We start from the raw sequence: 19,918 nt of genomic DNA on the forward strand, positions 1-19,918 counted from the left end.
AATGGATTTCTTCGTAATAGTCCAAAAGCCTTTGCAGCCTCGTGACAGGAAGCAGAAGGAAGGAGAGAGCGTGCTGTCAGGAGGTCTCACTCAAGTTGCCACATGCCTTTTCAGCATCTCCTGCAGCAGCACCTGATGACTTGGTGTCACGGAGCAGGCATGGAAACAAGAACATGTACCTCCCATGATCTGGGGGTGCAGTCAAAAAGCCAGGATTCCACCATGAGGATGCAGAGGAGGCGTGGCCTCTTAGGTAACCCCACAGCCCCTGGCACGCTTGAGGAGCTGCATCCCTTAAGGTAGACTACACCCCACCCCCACCCTGCCCACCACACCACACTACCACCACCACACCACACTACCACCACCACACACCACCACCACCACCACCATACCACACCACCACCACCATACCACACCACCACCACCACCATCACCACCACCACCACACCACCACCACCACCACCACACCATCACCACCACCACCACCACCACACCATCACCATCACCACCACACCATCACCACCACACCACACCACCACCACCACCACACCATCACCACCACCACCACACCACCACCACCACCACCACCATCACCACCACCACCACACCACCACCACCACCACCACACCATCACCACCACCACCACACCATCACCACCACCACCACCACCACACCATCACCACCACCACACCACCACCACCACCACACCATCACACCACCACCACACCATCACCACACCACCACCACCACACCATCACCACCACCACCACACCACCACCACCACCACCACCACCCACCACCACCACCACCACCACCACCACCACCACCACCACCACACCACCACCACCACACCACCACCACCACCACCACACCATCACCACCACCACACCATCACCACCACCACACCACCACCACCACCACCACACCACCACACCACCACCACCACCACCACCCCATCACCACCACACCATCACCACCACCACCACCTCCACCACCACTACCACCACGCCACCACCACACCACCACACCACCACCACCACCACACCATCACCACACCATCACCACCACCACCACACCACCACCACACCACCACCACCACCACCCCATCACCACCACCACCACACCACACCATCACCACACCATCACCACCACCACCACCACACCATCACCACCACACCACCACACCACCACCACCACCACACCATCACCACACCATCACCACCACCACCACCACCACCACCACCACACCACCACCACCACACCACCACCACACCACCACCACCACCACCACACCACCACCACCACCACCACCAATGTTTCCCAGCTCCAGCTCTGGCTCAAGTTCAGCACCCTGTTCTGATCCATAAACCCACTGGTTGAAATGCTCTTTTGATGACATGGGCCCAAGAGCCAAAGGCTACAACATTGGTAGAGAGGTTGCTTCCTTGCATAATGAAGTTATTGTGCAGAAGTTGTTGCACTCCCTGGTGGCATGACTTGAACTTGCTGGAAGACATGCCCCCAGGTAGGTGTGAACTTCTAGTCTCTCAGTGACCTGAGGGACAATGTGCTCAGGCTGGGGCATAGGGGGGCCCATTAGGAAGCCATCTCCACTCCTGAGGACACACTAACTTGGCAGCCTAAAATTTAAGCTTGGGCATCAGTCATTTTGGAGGAGGCAGAGGAGGTTGGAGCCCCGATGGAGGCTCTCAACCCCAGAGGCACATGGGAGGTTGGATTCAGGAGCAACATCATCTGACAATCTTCCTGTATCTCCCCAGGATTAGAGAGGAGCCTGTTTTCAGGCAGCTTAAAGGTAGGCAGGTCACAGCAAAAACAACCTAGAATGTCACTTTTTTTACTTTTGCGCTTCAAAAACAGACCTATGAACTTCCTGCTGATTCACTAGGCTGTCAGAAAGGGCTTTTGTGTTCCGGTGCCTGGCCCATGGGGCTTGAAAGTGAATGTTTGTACCATAAGCAACAGGTTTGTATGGGCTTTTAGTGTCAGGGATGGGGCAGGGGAGAGAACAATTAGGGGCAGTGATAAGCACCTGTGCCTGCTGCCTTAGGCTCAGCAGGGAAGTGGGGGTTATTACAGAGTCCCAGAATGACTTGGGGACTGGGTGCCCTGAATTCCCTTGGGGGTTCTGAGGTGTCCCCCTGAACCACCCCACCTCCCCAAGAGAGAGCACTGGAAGTCTAAGATGATGGGTTTGGGGAAGTTTTACATAAGCTTTCTGCAGCTGCCAATGGGGCTGCAGGGATCAGAATGTCCTGCCCTAAATAGGCCATTTGGGTATAAGTTGCATCTTGAGCTGAAGACAGCTGAGAATAGCAGATGCAGGGAAAGTTCTCCACCTTCTCCCTCTGAAGTCCCTAGCATGGACTTTGCATCAGCTTCTCGAAAGTTCCATGGCAGCTTGAATTGACAGACTTTGAAGATGAAATGGCTGAGAAGACTTACAAATGGACACGTCAAGTCATGTCTGCTACCAGAGGGACATTTGCCCCAGAACCAGAGCTCAGCTCAGCAACGATACAAGGAACACTGCATATTTGATACTCCAGCGTTTACGGCAAGATAAATTTGAATCTGCTACAAGATTCTATTAGCTAGTTTGTCTTTGAAAATTGGACTTACTTTGTGTCCACATCAGTGGCACAATAAGAGAAAAACACAGGGCACTTCAAAAACTTTGTAGAAATGCATTTAAAAGATAAATTCATTTTGGTGCAAAAAGACTGAAATCCACACAAATGTGTATTATTTCTGGGAGGGCCTCATGTAGGAAGATAAACTTACTGGAACGCATCTTACGAATGTTTATATACTTTTCTGGTAGTGGCAAAATGTGATCAAGTGCTATTTAACCGGATCGTCCTCGTGCTTGTGGATAAACAAAAGATTCATCAAATACAGACCTTCCAAGGAGAAAATAATTGATTCATCAAAAACTTTCCAGGAGAAAGTTTCTCTTTCCCGTCCTTCTCCACTCTGACCTTCACAGTCTACCAACAAACCCTGAAATCTTACTGGCTGATCTCCAAGACACACTCCGCTCCCCGACTGAGCAGCTCCTGCAGGATCTCACAGCTATTTTCTCTCTGTCGCTTCACAACTTCCTTGGAAAAGTTGCATACCATGGCTCGAGGGCAATCTAAGAGGGACGCTGCGTTCTTTTCCCATCCACGAGCCCACAGCATCAGCCATGGTTAAGGAAGGGAGACCCAAAGGAAGCTTCTGCCAGAGATGCAGTCATGCCGGGCAGTGGACAGGGAATCTCAGCCATGGGTCTCCTACACCTGGGTCTTAGCCTATCATTCCATCACCACGCTGAATTCTCTAACCATGCAAAATAAAAATCCTCCATATACGCCTGCAGTAGAGGTTGCCAGAAGGTCTTCCCAGGGCCTTTGGGATTCACTACATCCAGTCACTTAATTGGGAATGACTCCCTCCACCTGCTGGCTCACGCCACTGCTGCTATTTTTTATTTCTCTCATGCATGGCAATTGGAGATTCATACTCTACAGAGGAATGCTGTAGAAATTAATGTAAATATTGGTAGTTAGCACACAGTAAGTACTTACCAGTGTTTTTTTTTTTTTTTTAGAATTATTTATTTTTATTGGAGAGGTAGATATACAGAGAGGAGGAAAGACAGAGAGGAAGATCTTCTGTCTAATGGTTCACTCCCCAAGCGATCGCAGCAGCTGCAGCTGAGCCAATCCGAAGCCAAGAGTCTGGAGCCTCTTCCGGGTCCCCCACACGCAGGTGCAGGGTCCCAAGGCTTTGGGCTATCCTCGACTGCTTTCCCAGGCCACAACCAGGGAGCTGGATGGGAAGCAGGGATGCCGGGATCCCGGCCTGTGCAAGGTGAGGACTTCAACTGCAATGCTATCGCGCCTGACCCAGTAGTGTTCTTGACTTTCTTCATATCACTTCTGGAATAGAGAAGAATGCCTGAGAATTTTTTTCCTGCTGGGGGGTCTTTGAACACCATTTGCTAAAGGTCAACTAAATCCATGTTCTAAGACCACTCATGGAACTGCGTGTTCATGTTCCCGAACATTTGATTTCTGTGTAGCAGGAATGCTGGCAGGACTTGGCAGTCAGAGGAGTGTGTCCACGCATTAGGAAATCTAACTGACATACAAGAGCTCATTGTTTCTGTGCTAAGGATTGAATTGTGTCAGACCACGATCAGAGCACGGTTGCTGACTTCCCAATGGGTGCTAAAAATAGGCAGGATACTGTGATTTCATTATCTGGAGCAAGGGGGAGGCGAGTTGAAAGAATCAAGCAGAGGCCCACTCAAAGTTGATTGAGGCTTGTTTAAATAAACACCAACTAAATGTAATGAGCCTGGACAAAAAAAAAAAAAAAGAGCAGAAATCATTTTCTATATTGCCTATTAAAATAAAGTACACAAACATAAAAACTCTATTAAACAAATACAACAAAAAAATGGAAACATACACTGTAAAATTTTGATTATCTACAGCCCTTTGGAAAAGAGCTGCTGGCTGACTTCTCTACGGCTTGGGATTTTATCTCTTCCAGCAATGATTTCTTGAAGACTTTAAATGGGAAGCTGTGTAAAATAGATCACACTGTGCTGAACCTTCTTAAGCAGAGTAAAAAAAAAAAAAGAAATTGAAGTTAACCTCTTCCTGACAGTGGCGTCTCAGCTAACTTGCATCGCTGTCCATGGCTACGGAGTCCCCCAGCTGTGCTGGCAGGCCCAGGATCAGCCTCAGCGCACACAGCTGTTTGTCTCTGGGTGGGCCCAGACTCCGTGGCCTTGCGTGCTTTCTCTGCGTGGCTGTCCCTCTTGCTGCTGTCCCCTCTGCCACCATCTGATCCCTGTGAGACATGGCTAAATCGGACTCAAGTCAGCTAGAGCTGGTTTGTTTTTTTGGTTTTTTTTTTTTTTTTTTTAAGATTTATTTATTGGAAAGTCAGATATACAAAGAGGAGGAGGAGAGACAGAGAGGAAGATCTTTCGTCCCATGATTCACTCCCCAAGTGGCCGCAACGGCGGATGCTATGCCGATCCAAAGCCAGAATCCAGGAACTTCTTCCAGGTATCCCACACAGGTGCAGGGTCCCAAAGCTTTGGGCCGTCCTCGACTGCTTTCCCAGGCCACATGCAGGGAGCTGGACGGGAAGTGGAGCTGCTGGGATTAGAACCTGTGGCCATATGGGATCCCGGCGCGTTCAAGGTGAGGACTTTAGCTGCTAGGCCACGCTGCCGGGCCCGGCTAGAGCTGTTTGTAAACAAGGATTAAGTGGACTCTCAATGAAGATCCAAGAGTTTAAGAGGAATAAATTTGAGTCTTAACGATTGGACTTTGTATACTCTGCTAGTTCTGGACCCCGCCTTACCATCAATCGATGCATAATACAATAAAGCTTTTTCATGACTCTAAGTGTCATGCAAACATAAAGTAGTGTATCTGTAGGGATTTTTCCGTGTACTCTTTATTTAGGACCCAGCTCTCCAGCCACCTCCAGCCCTTCTCAGCACTAAAGTATTGGCACTTGTCCACATCACGGTCACCTTTATTATGTGATTGAGTGAGAAGGTGACAGCAGGATTTCTGATTTTATATGTGGGAGCCACAGCAAACTATTGACTTCTTTGGCAACGGATGGTAGGATATGCTGATCAGTAAGCTGTGGCAAGTGCCACACTTACCATTGGATTGGATAAAGCATTGAGGCAGAACAATGTGTTCTCCGAGCAGGCCGCTGACACCTGGGGCACGTGGAGACCCCAGGCAAGTTCCCTCTTGCCAGGAGCAGCCCCACACATTTTCCATACATTTTCCATGTATGTCATGGCATGAAAAATGCTGACAGTCCTGATGGTAGCTGGTTGTGTCGGTCGTGGGAAGCCTTCTTTAAGGGGATGGATGATTTAGGTTTTTCTGACTTGCTATCTCTTCGTATGTTTTGCTGAGACTGCATTTGCTGCCATGTCACAGCGTAGTTGATATCATTTTACCAAGCCCCTGACTAGATTCTAGCAAGACAACCAAGTTCATTCTAATCGGGGGGAGTCTTTCAAATGTCCATGGAAATGCACTTTACTTTTTAAATTCCATTTCAATGAGCTTTTTGAAGTTTCCCCACATATGAATGCTTTTGAGCAATTTAATTCATCCAGCGTGTATTATTGAGCATACACACCATAATAAACTCCAGAGACCCAAGAATGAAGAACTTGGGCCCGGTGCAATGGCTCAATGGCTAAATCCTTGCTTCACACACACTGGGATCCATTTGGGCACCAGTTCATGTCCTGGTTGCTCCATTTCCCATCCAGCTCCCTGCTTGTAGCCTGGGAAAACAGTAGAAGATGGCCCAAAACCTTAGGACCTTGCATCCATGTGGGAGACCTGGAAGAAGCTCCTGGTTCCTGATTCAAATCAGTTCAGCTCCGGGCATTGCGGCCATTTGGGGAGTGAACAACTGGATGGGAAGATCTTTCTATCTCTCCTCCCTGTAAATTTGCCTTTCCAATAAAAATAAATGAATCCTGGGGGGAAAAAAAAAGAGGGCCTGACTCAGTGGCTAAGGACCTCGCCTCATATGCACCGGGATCCTATATGGCTGCCAGATCATCTCCCAATGGCTCCACTTCCTATGCAGCTCCCTGCCTGTGGCCTGGGAAATCAGTTGAGGATGACTCACACCCTTGGGACCCTGCACCTGCGTGGGAGACATGAAAGAAGCTCCTGGTTCCTGGCTTTGGATCAGCTTAGTTCCAGCCACTGCAACTACTTGGGGAGTGAACCAACAGATGGAAGATCTTTCTCTGTGTCTCTCCTTCTCTCTATAAATCTGAATTTCCAATAAAAAAAAATAAATATTTGAGGGAAAAAAAATGAAAAACATGAGACCCATACCCTAGTGAACTTGAAAGAGAAATATCCAAGTGCACAAATAATCTTGATCACTAAGTGACAGAGGAAAGCCACAGTAACTCTGGCTTTTTGGGAGGCACATCTTTATAGGGGGACACCAGGGAGTGAGACCTAAACATCCCATAAGTTACCCGGTCTCACTAATACCTCCTAGACGGGTTGGGTGCCCAGGTCAGGCATGGCTCCATGTGGTACAACACACAATGGAGGAACCATGAGTTCATTAGCTTGCTCATCCCCACATCCTGTCTGTGGACACTAGTCCGAGGCCCCAAGGCTTTTACAATGTCTGACACATGCTGCCCATTAGCAGAGGGTAAGGTGAATGCGGGTTCCACAGTCAAGACAGGAGGTCAGAGGAAGCAAGGCGGGCACGCATTTTCCTCCGAGCCAGCACCTAATTAGGCATGTTATTTTTTGCTTCCATCAGAACAACTTGTGATGTCCGAAAATTTTGCACTCTGAATGAAGTTGAAACATCTGTTGAGAAAGACCTGGAATGGGATGAATGGGACTTTGAAAATCCAGCATGGCTTTGACAAATTTTCAGTTGGGTATGGTGATGGTAGCATTTGACCTACTCAAATGAAAGGAAGCCACACAAGTAAACAGAGCCGCTCCCAGGATAGCATCATAATTGCTTTATTTCGCAAAAATGGGAATATTTTTGAGCTTCAAAAGGAAATGTGTTTATGCACAATTTGAAGGCTGAGGTTTCCTTTTTAGATCAAGTGATTGGAGATTTCATTGGAGTAAAGCTAAGAAGGCTTGGCACTCTGATTTTTAAAAATATTTTATTTATTTTTATTGCAAAGTCAGATACATATAGAGAGAAGTAGAGAGATAGAGAGAAATATCTTCAGCCGGATGATTCACTCCCCAAGTGATAGCAATACCCAGAGCTGTGCCGATCCGAAGCCAGGAATCAGGAGCTCCTCTGGGTCTCCCAAGTGGATGCAGGGTCCCAAGGCTTTGGGCCATCCTCGACTGGTTTCCCAGGCCTCAAGCAGTGAGCTGGATGGGAAGCAGGGCTTCTGGGGATTAGAACCAACACCCATATGAGATCCTGGTACATGCAAGGCGAGGACTTCAGCCACTAGGCCACGGCGCCAGGCCCTGATGCTCTGATTTTTTAGTTAAACTGGACTGTATCCATTCTATCCCACAATAAGGACAGCCAATGCTCGGTGAGCATGTGTGCAGTACTGTGTCAGTCATTTACATGCGTGATCTCTTTCATTGGACATTGTTGGTGAGTTAAATTTCCAGTTGCTATAGTCTTAAAAATATATTATGTTACACAATAAACACTCAAGACATAAGAAAAAAAAAAAAACACAAAAAACAACGACACAAAGAAACAAGACTACCGTTTAATGCAGCAGTGGCCAGGCTGGATTCCTACTGATTCTGACCCACGAATAGAAGTAGCATTTGTAACCATTCAGTTCTATTTTTCCACTCTAATGGAACCACTGAATGGGCCAGCAATGAACCCAGGTCTTCTTTGTTGAGAAAAAATGTTCCTTAGCTATAAGGCGTTGACTGGCAAGGTCTTTCCATGCTTTTGTCAGGAGAGCTGGGTACTAATGCCAGGAATATCACAAGTACAGGCACTCCTGGGTTAATGAATATTCCATCACTCCAGATGCTCAAAGTGTTACTGGCAATGTCGGAAACAAAGGCTCTTATCTTCACACAGGAAAAAATTCAGACAGGAATAGAGAGTAGCAGTAAGCCTTCTGGTCAAGCTTTACGAAAAGAATGCACTTGACAGACCAACTGGGCCTCTCAGGGAAGAACTGAGACCCCAATCTCTACTCATTCTAGAACTTTCATGGGCATGAGTATAGGTCCTTCTCATCCCATATCTCCATCCCCTCTTCTTTTTCTGGAAAATTACTGCAACAGGGGTTTTCTGGATGTGGAATTTCAGAAAAATCCTGGCATGGCCCTATCAACAGAATGCTGTGGCAGCTAAAAGTCTCCTTGATGTAAGGCAGGGGAGACTTCCTTAAAGTGCTCCTAAGGAGAAGGCTAAGCCTGTGTAACAAGGGTGACTGAGCAAGAGCGCTTACCATACATGCAGTTGCTGCTCTGGCTTCAATTCCCTTGCACAAAAATTCATTTTCCTTTACAAGGTCTCATTTCCCCTTTATTTTCTGTAGCCCCACCTTACACACGTAAGCTATCTTAGCAAAAGGAATTGTGTTGCTTACAGGAAGGCTGTGAATAGAATGCAACTGCAGAGCCCTTCCTCTCGCTCTTGCAAGGAAGCCAGCTGATCAGACCTCCTTGGCACTGGTCTCCTTTCTGACCCTCAGATGTACCCAGATGTCTTTGCCTCGGGGCTTAGCCCCACTTATACCCTCTCCCTGAAAGATTTTCCTGCCCCAGCTCCTTATAGGCCTGATTATTTCCATTCTTGGGATCTATCTTATAAAAATCAGGATGCTGGGACATGCATTGGGTACAGCAGTTGGGGCTCCCCCACATCCCATACTGGAGTAACTACGTTCAAGTGCAGCATCCCTTCTGATTCCAGCTTCTAGCTGGAAGGCAGCAGATGATTGCTCCGGTGGTTGGGTCACTGACACCCACGTTGGAGACCCACTGAGTTCCCTTCTCCTGGCTGCAACATGGCGCTCATTTGGGAAGTGAACCTAGAAGATGGAAAAAGCTCTCTTGCCATTGTCTCTGTCATTCTGCCTTTCAAATAAATAAAATGTAAAGATATTCAAGATGCCTTCCCCGGCTGCCTCTCTTCTCCTCTATAATGGCCTGATGTGCTTCCTGAGTCACAGTAAGGCCTAGGACCACAGAGCCTGCATGCCTCTTGCTCGCTACTGCATCTCCATTGCCCACAAAGTTCTTAGCATCTTTGCTCAGTGCACGCATCCGGTGCGAATAAATGAAGGAATAAAATCTTTCAGGAATAAACAAATAATATGGAATTTAGCTCTATGAGGGCATTCCAAAAATGCATGAAAATGGACAATAATTTTTTTAAATTGGTGTATAACTTTATGATAACATCTTCCATGAATTAAAATAATTCAGTAACTTTGGCACCAACACACTTAACTTTAATTGCATTCCTTTAGCAGTGCGATGCGTTATCAGACAGCACAGAAAGCTATCTGCTGTTGTTTCTCTGTGAAATGTTCCCCCCCGCTAGAATGCAGCTTGTGTGTGGGCAGGAGACATCCACACAGAAGGGTACAAATGAGTAGGGGTACCAGCGTAAAAAGTTGGAGCTATCACATTCAACTCTGAAAAAGTAAAAGAGAAGTCAGCTTGCCTCAGATAATCTTTAAGTCTGGAACCATTTCATCCATCACAATCTTGTCACTCATCACTCTTTCCCACCCCCAGTAAGACTTCTCTTGAGAAAATAGAAGTGTCCACCCACATGCCTCATGGTCTCCCGCAGCCCATAAAAACTGCGGGTGGAGAGGCAGGGGAGAGTGCCTCGGGGAGGGTATGTCTCCAAGGCACTTGAGACAGCGCAAGTACCTTGGTCTGTTTTAGGGAAGCTGTTCCTCCCTGCAGGCTCAGACTTTGGAATCTGTGGAAATCTGCAGTGGCTACCGGGAAATGAAGCAATCAGCCATACTGTTCACTTAATGAATAGAGAAGGGTATTTGTTCCAACCAGCTCAGAGTTGCCTGCAGGCTGGGAGAGGTTGCCAGACCTGGGGGATCAGAAGGAAGGACAGACGGTTACAGAAATCTGGAAGGAGAAGCACTAGGGCCGCAGTGGAGGTCCAGGGTTCGAGAGAGGGGTGGGAGCTGCAGTCTGGGCACTCGGGCATCTCCTGCTTCTGAACTCGGATATAATCCAGAATGTGGATAGGAAAGGTTCTGCAGCCCAAAGTGGCCTCAACTAGATAGGAAGAAAGCTGTGCGTAAAAGTTCTGGTGTCAACCCAACAATAAGCTGGTAGCTTACTGCTGCAGGCGACAGGGGCAAGCAGCTGGTAAGTGAAGAGGAGCACCTGAGAGACACTGCACAGTCACATCATGTACACATCGCCTTCTTCCCTATCCACGCAGCATGGCTGCAGGCTCAGTACACCCACTTCCCATCAGGTACCTTAGCTGCACTTCCAACGTGCACCAGGCACCGTGACACTTTCCTGGAGATTACCATGGACATTGTAGACCCACCCCAAACTCTGCCTCCCTTGAATATTTAATTAGGATACCTCCCTTTATCCTACTGAAGGACCACCCCAGATTTAGTGCGGGGAGCTCTCCCTGGTGAGATGAGCTTTTCAACACCGGCATCTGTGTGTGCACTGCCCCTTTAAGTAAATCTTGCTTTCCTGCACACCATGGTCTATGTGCTTGCCTTGGGGTTGCTGCCCTGGGTCTTGGGTGACAGTGTCACCGATCTAACTGCCGAAGAGCTGGCATCTCTTCAAACGCATCCTGTGTGCTGCTTGAGAGGTAACGAGTCCCTTAGAGACGTGGAGATGAGAAACACACTGTAGCTGGAGGTCAGGAAAAGGCCGCGGGCACGAGCGACTCTGACTCTAGAGGCAAGGGAAGGAAAGCTTGGAGGAGGGTGGGATTTGAAAAAGCAAGTGCCAAAGACGTGGCTGAAGGCACGCAGGGCAGTCGGTGAGGGCTGATTGGAGCCCTGCCTTTAGCAGCAGAGGAGAGGAACCAGTCCCCAGGTCTTTGGGGACCAGGGAACCGGCTAGTTTTCTCACCAAGGAAAGGAAGGAGGGTAACAAATGGAGGCTGATGATGTAGGAGAGACACTCGGCAAATGTCAGCATTGCTCTGTTCTCTTTTCTCCTTCTTCTGGGGGAAGTATTCTTTTTCTCTACCAGCAAATACTTGTTCAATTCCCACTCTATTTTTCCAACTCTTTCTCCGCATATAGTGGTGATTACTATCAGATGAAAAAAATAGCAGAGCAGGGCAATAAGAGGTGGGTGAGATGAGGAGATGGTATTTTAGTAGAGAAGGAACTCCTGAATCCTCCAGAGGGGAGGAAAAATCAATGCACTTCTAGTGTCACCCAACAGGAGTGCGTGAGTTAGAATGCCTTTACTCGCTTCCCGTTTTCTTTGAAACGCCCTCTCTCCTTCCTAGATGGAAACTGAGGCACCATCCGCCAAGTGGAGGGACATCTGATCCTACCAAGAGCATGCAGGGGTCCAGCTAGGGAGCAGCTTCCAAGTTCTCCTCTAGGAAACCGGAATGCCTGTGGGCCACATGATCGGTTGGCTGTTCACTTCCATCACCTTCTGCCTTCTATGGAAGTAAATGAGCCGAGGGAGGCAAGTGAGCCCCTACCCACTCCCTGACTGGCTGCTCCTGTTAGTAGGGTTGCTATCCAATTACCTGGCTTGACTGGCACCAACCGAATGGTGCAAAAATGTTGCAAACTGTATTAAAGGGCACTTGGTGGTCCTCAGAGACCTTTTGGACACTTGCTTAGTTGCCAGGGTGTGGCCCAAGAGGTACCAAGAGCTGGAAGCTTGAAAGAATCCGTCTGGAGCGTTAAGAGACTCTTGCTCAGTGCTCACTACAGGGTTATCTTCGGGATTAAACAGGGAAGCTCTGCCTTGGACAAGCACCATTACCTAATTCTCCTGAATCCTTCCTGATCTTGGCCCTGCAGACCAGCAAGTGGAACCCAGAAGCCTGATGTACAGGTTCTAGGGTGGGGCTGCTTCATGGCCTCATCAGGGTTGATTATATTGCTCTGGCTTGGGTTATGGTGCTGAAAGAGAGTATGTGGAGATTCTAGGACTTGCAAAGACAGCCCCCTTCCCCTTTACAGCATGGCCCAAGGCAATTATGCGGCACCAGGGCTGCCCCAGCAGTCACCTGGGGATGCCCAGCCAAGTAGGAAAGAGGCCCACGTGCTTCACTTCCAAGATCAGAAGAGCTCAGGCTCCTTCAATGTAGAATGGCCTTAGGCACCAAACACAAAGGTATGTGTTTAAGGAGATGGAATTGCTAATTACCCTGGTTTTGTCACACTCTTCCTCATGGTGGTACACAAGTAGTAAATTACCACTCTGCTCACTGAGTGAAAGTTATCCTATGATGATTATTGTGTGTTGATTTTAAAAAATCAGCTGGAGAACTTTTTAAGACTCCCAATGTGCCAGTCTTACCCCAGGCCAATTAAAATAGATGCCCTGGAGGTGAGAGCCAGGTTTCAGGATTTCTCTGTGCATCCCAAATGGTGCGCAGGTGCCACTGAGGCTGAGGCCCAAGGTCTAATGCAAGGTCAATCACAGATGTTGAATATAAAATACGTTTATGACATTTTTTTAAAGGCTCTAATCATTTTCTACTTCTTTCTCCTCTGGTCACTCTAGAGCAATCATTTTTCAAGATAAGGACCTGGGTTAAGTGGGTATAAAAGCATGAAGAACATGTAAAATAAATTACCAAGTGAGAAATGAAAGCCATGCATAATGTAAAAAGGGAAAGAGTTAGAACAACTAGGGCAGAAAGCAAAGCAGAGAAAACACAGCGAGAAGAGGAGCGCTTGGGGACAGCTCGGAATACAAATGCAGGAAGGCTAGCTGGTGTGCAAATCCTGTCCTTTTGAAACTTGGGAGCAAGTACGAGGGATGACTGCTCTTACAGATGATTGACAAGCTCTGGCCGTTGGCTGCCAGTGCCTCTCAGGGAGGAGTGAGGGCTTGGGTCTGTGAGCACGCTCTGGGCTGACCCTGTCAGAGGCTCAGAAATGCAGCTAACAGGCATGGAGACTTGGTTCAGCTCAGGACTTGGGCGACAGAAAAAGTAGCTCAGGCTCACCGGGGACTGGGAGGGAAGGCAAAGCCTGAATCGGTTGAGAAAAGCTCTGGCGATTTGGTCCCTTTCTTTCCCATTCTCTTCATTTTTTTCTCCTCCACCTCTACAAAGAGAATGACTGTTCCCAGTACAGTGCGCCCAGGTGACCCCAAACATTCTAAAACTTTCCAATTAGATTATCACTTGTGCTTTATTTGAAGCAACTGGCCCAGCACATCTGCTAATAAGGGTGAGAGGTTATTATTCCAGACACTTGTCACTCAATGACAGCTATGCCATCTCAGATGGTTTCCACCCAGATTTCCCAAAGGGAGACACAGCAACTCCATTGACAGACAACTATATTCTATGAGAAGATCTACTTCCAACTGAATTCCAGCTGTGAATGACACAATTTTGCAAAAACTTGAAATGCTTTGTCAAACGGTCCCATTTATTTGCTTTTACAGAGGCAGGAGAACACACAGCTCACTGAAGACTGACATCCCCATGAAAGACTCCTTTGTATTATAGGTTTGTTATGGTTGAAAGTTGAGCATGTGACTGCCAGGTGTTTGGAGAGCAATTAGCAGGCACCGAGGTTTATGAATGACCTCTGTGAAACTGTAGCAGGGCCGGGCTCTCACAGGTGCATCATTTTATGAATCTTGTTCTCAGGGACTGTAAGAGTTATATGTGTATGTGGTTCCCTGTCTCAGCAGAGCCGATCTGCAAAAGTCTGCTTAAGAAGATAGAGGGATTTTGACGAACAAGAACGTGTTCCTGGTAAGTCTAGCACATTCAGGCAGCTATTGCGGGTGCGTAGCTGGAAAGGAGACGTTGGCCTGGAAGGTGCTCGATGCTTCCTTAGGTCCTTTCTAGGTGGGGCCTTTCCCTCTCATGTTCCAGAATGGCCTGGACGCTAACTGCAAAGGCAGATCCCTGTGATTATCAAATTGTCTGCTTGGCCACCACCCCCCTTCATGAGCTACGAAGGGTTCCTGAAAGAAATTGCTGGGAGGGATTGCCAAATGATCCATCATGAGGCGTTTTTGTTTTTGTTTTTGTTTGTTTGTTTGTTTGTTTGTTTTTTGTATTGATTGGCAGAGCAGGCAGGTGCCTCTGAAGGGAATGACTGCATGTGTGCTTTTAATACCACATCTAAACATATACAGCAAAGCTGGTGCCAGGTCCAGCAGCAACCACCCTCGACTCAGACATTCCCAGCTCCATGAAAGTAATCACAACGTCCCCGCTGCATCATCTGAAGCAGAATGAGATCTTTGTCGCCTGCACAGGGCTAGTCAGTGCTCCTCCGCATGCTTACAGCACTGGCAGATGCTCCTTCAGCCTAACCCACTTGTTCGAGCCTGGCTAATGCTACACACCTGTTAATGGGTAAGGGACACCTTGGGGCTCATACATACCTGGAAAGATTAGGGAAAGGAGATATAGCGATCAAGCATTTGATTGACAGCCAAGAACAGAAACAAGCCAATTCCTGGGCTCCTCCAGGAGAGCACAGCAAGAAACATGTCCGGGGACTAGTTCATTCAGAACTCCAAAGCTACACAACCAGAGCTGAGCCATGTTCTGGGAGCTGCATTGATGCCACTGAGCAGATGGGACCTGGGGAAGATCATACCTTAAGGAGTGAGCGACAAACAAACAAACAAACAAAAATAAGAACAAAAACAAAACAAAAAAGGACCAGCTAGGAAACATCTTAGATTCTACAGACCACATGGTCTCTATTGCAATGATCATTCTGCTATTATAGTGAAATAGCCACCCCATACTATAAAAACAAATGGACAAGGCTGTGCCATGGATAAAACTTTAAAAACAAGCCACACATCAGGATTGGTAGTAAGCGGTAGTTTGCCTTACTCTTCCTTGCACTCATGCTACTGAAAATTCTATATAGAAGTTGAAGGTGAATTGTTTGCCAAAAGATACAATGAGTGTTAAAGAGCATATAAGGCAGTGTTAACCAACAAGGCTTGCGACACTCTGAATTCCTATCTTGACTCCACCACTTCCTAGCCGCATGGTCTACAACAACTTACCAAACTACTCAATGCCGCAATTTATTTGTCTACAAATTAAGAATGATCCTAGGTCTTAGCGTGATAGTTTGAATGCATTCCAGAGCAGACACTCAGGAGCAGGCACTCAGGAAAGAACTTAGGTACAAGCAATTGTGTTTTGACAAATCTCAGGATGTGCAAAAAGAAATAAAGGTAAGTAAGACAGAGACAGGGAGAGAAGCCCGTGATCGGGGCATTAAGGAGTGCCTCAACTCAGAGGGGCAGTGGAAGGCAGGTGTGTCGAGATAATGGCAAGTACCATGGAGGCCAAAATTGGGATGCTTATCATTGCCTGCCCATCATAGCCAACTGTCTAATGGAATTGCAAGTTCTGCAGAGCAAACCATGCGGACTGGGACAGGCAATTTGTCTACCACATTGTGGGGTTTTTATCAAGATGATATGACTTAATATTTGTGCAGCACTTAGAAAAAACATGTCTTTTAACAAATGTCATTTGAGTGACTGCCAAGTAAAGAAAAAAATATATATATCCTTTGGAAAAATAGGAATACTAAGCACAAAAGAAGTCCAATTGGAATTTTATACCTGTAGTGGTAATACCAATGGGTTCCACCATGGATTAGGAAGGGAAATGCTGGGCCGCCTGTATGTACATAAGTTGCCACTCCTTAAAGCTGTAAGTCAGCACTGTAAATGAGAGTAGTTGTTGTCAGTGACTCAACCTGATAAGGGTGGGGACACTGGACATCAAATAATAACTCAGGCCATAGTTAAGGAGTATATGTTTATTACAGTGTAGCTCAGCAATTAAACACACAGGCTGTTCACACAGCAACTACCATCCTTTGTTTTACATTTATGTATCTACTTAAGATGGGGCAAGAAGAGTTGGGAGGGATGGGAGGAGACATAGAGAGACACAGAGAGAATTTTCTATTTGCTGGTTTATTCCCTGAATAGCCTCAATATCCAGAGATGAGCCAGGCTGAAGCCAGGAGCCTGGAACTCCACCCTGGTCTCCCATGTGGGTGGCAGGGACTCAGGCACTTGAACCATTTTCTGCTGCTTTCCCAGATGCATTAGTAGGAAGCTGGATCAAAGTGGGGCAGCTAGGGCTTGGGCTGGTGCCCATACGCGGTGCCAGTATCACATTTAGCACAACACTGCACCCCCATTTGTATTATTTTTATACAAGTAAATAGAAATTTCCTCTTTCCCATTGTTAGTCCTCCAGCATCTAAACCTAGCAGGATATTAGCCATTTCCCCTCTTGTTGTCAGCATCACATTTAGCTAGCTCTGTTCATAAATGAAGGGCCCGAAATGCATACCGTGCTGTTTGATCTTCCCTTGTTTACAATGATCTTGACCTCAATTTTGTTTGTTCTCATCCTATCATGTCTCTCACATAGCCTCAAAGCCTCCACTCTCACTTTTCTGTGTAGTTTTCAAAGGTATGCACACATTCCTCCTTTTTTTTAGCAGGGTGTCTGGCTACTGGTGGGCTCTGTCTGCGGAAGGGAAAGTCTGATCACATAGGTGAGAAGGTTGGAGACCAAGAGATTCCCCAGTCACAGCAGCCACAAGAGAACAGGAGCACAATGGATATGAGTTCTGGATCCTTTGTGATTTTTAAAGATTTATTTATTTTCATTAGAAAGGCAAATAATATTTATGGAAAGAGAGACAAAGAGGAAGATTTTATAGATCTCACAGAGAGAGATCTGTTGGAGCTGAACTGATCCGAAGCCACGAGCCAGGGGCTTCTTCGAGGTCTCCCCTGCAGGGGTGAAGGGTTCCAAAATTTTATGCCACCCTCTACTACTTTCCCAGGCCATAAGCAGGGAGCTGAGTGAGAAGTAGGGCAGGCAGGATGGGAAGCGGTGCCCATATGGGATCCTGGTATTTGCAAGGTGAAGATAGAGCCACTGAGCCATTGTGCTGGGTCTGGGTTCTGGGTCTTTAGTCCCTAGGAGTTTCAGATCGTGACAGATGAAGGGTTGGATTTAAGGGACAGAGTAAAGAACAGAGTGCCTGAACAAGTTGGTTCTTATTTCCAAACTCCTCTGTAAATCCTAAGCAACAGTGTGTGGCATAGGTTGGTAGCAGAAAGAAAAAGCTCACAAGTCTTTCAGGGCCCTTGAGTGAGTGAGAATGGCATGAAGCATAGTCCTGCATAGCCTCATCATGCCCCCACATCACTGAAATGGAGTGATCAGGGCAGGCGTTTGGACAGCCTGCCGCTTAAACTGCCTCTTGGTGTGCTTGTATGCGAGTCCCACCTCTGAGTCCTGGTTCTAACTTCCTGTTAATGCATATCCTGAAGTCAGAGGTAATAGCTGAAGTACTGGGTTCCCACCACTCTCCCTAATTGAATTCCTGCCTCTTGACTTTGACCCAACACACAGCCCTTGCTTTTGTGGGAATTTGGTGAGTGAACCAGCGAATGGGAGCTCTCTCTCTCTCTCTCTCTCTCTCTCTCTCTCTCCTTTTCTCTCAGAAAACAAATCAATAAATGAATGAGAATAATGTTCAGAGATATTCCCAGAACATAGCAAATTGTCTCAGCAAAAATGCTTTTACCTGTAAGAAACTGAAGCCAAATGAAAATGACTTTTAAAAAAAGAAGAAAACTTAATATTCTAGCAAAGAAAATGTCCTAGATGGCAGAAAGGCCATCCAGGATTCAGTGCCTCATTCAGCCAGTTTTCATGTGTCATCATGTGTTTGGGCTGGCTTTCCCACTGTGGAAGTGCTGGCTGTCTCCTCACAGCTCAGACACAACCACCCAGAGGAGGGGGAGACCACATCTTGATAGCGGTCTCTCAGGGGTGAGAAAACATTTCTCAACAGGTCCCCAACAGATCTTCCATTACAGCAGAGCACACATCCAATGGCAAGAGGACTAGCACCATGTTGGCTTAGAAGGGTTGGGTTTCAGATGGGTCTGGACTAGGGTTAGAGTCAACCAGCTCTGGAGTCACACAAGGGAAGAGCAGATTCCAAACCAAATTAGGGCTTTTCTGAACTAGAAGGAAGGTAGAGTGAATGTTGGGTGACACCCAGCAGTGGGCCATTGGAGATGCAGTAGTTAAGACCCATCTGCCTCTCACTCCCCTGTTGTCTGCCAGCCTTTTCTCCCTTTGTGAAGGTGACTACACTTCTGCGAAAAGACAAGAGGTCTTTCATTCCTCAAGTTTGAAGAAAAGTGCAAGAGTATAAATGTGGTAGGAAAGAGCGAGAACTGGGTGGGTTTTTTTCCTTGCATTGGCATGGTTTCATCTGTTTTTTCCTCTTTGGAAAGAAGGACATTAGAAGTTAGATAGGCATTTGGTAGCTGAAGGGGTTGGCACAACTCTTTGCAAGTTTATTATAGCAGTTACCTTATAGTGAGCTGCTTTAGTAGGTATGCCTCCTCTTCATGTTGTGTGCCCATTACAGGCAGGAGATATGACTATTCTTCACCCTAACAGTGCAATGCTCCCTGTCTTGCCAGTGCTGCATAGGTGCCCACCTTGACTGGCAGTGTGGTTGGAGACGGATCAGTTGTTCAGACTGTCTGGTTTATGCTGCGCAGATGTTTCTACTCTTTGCTGGTTGGGTTCCTTTTCTAGGTCCTACTTGTTGACATTATTTTGGGAGAGGAACTGTTCTAATCTAAAGATTCCTCCCCACACATGAACCTGCTCCTTAATCTGTGAGTCATCGCTTCTCTCCTGTATTTTTAGTTGTGGTCTTATTTTCATGGCTATGTCCTCAACCAGCTTTGAATTCCTGAACATCCCTCTATGCCTTATAATTAAAAAAAAAAAGATGTATTTATTCATTTGAAAGAGTGACAGAAGAAGAGAAAGAGAGAGGGAAGGAGGAAAAGGGAGAGGGGCAGGGAACACAAATCTTCTATTCACTGATTCACTCCCCCAAATGGCTGCCAATAGTTGGCATTGAGTTAAACCAAAGCCAGGAGGCAGGAACTCCCTCTGAGTCTCCACTATTGGTGGCAGGGTCTCATGTACTTGGGCCATTATCTGCTGTTTCCCAGGCACACTAGCAGGGAGCTGAATTGGAAGTGGAGTAGTGGGGACTCAAACAGTCACTCTGATATGGGAATGAGTTAGCTGCACCTTAACTATGTCTCATTCCATAGGTTAGCTAAGA

Source organism: Ochotona curzoniae, unplaced genomic scaffold (genome assembly GCF_017591425.1).
Source record: "Ochotona curzoniae isolate NIBS_2020 unplaced genomic scaffold, NIBS_Ocur_1.0 scaffold_461, whole genome shotgun sequence".
Lineage (NCBI taxonomy): Eukaryota > Metazoa > Chordata > Mammalia > Lagomorpha > Ochotonidae > Ochotona > Ochotona curzoniae.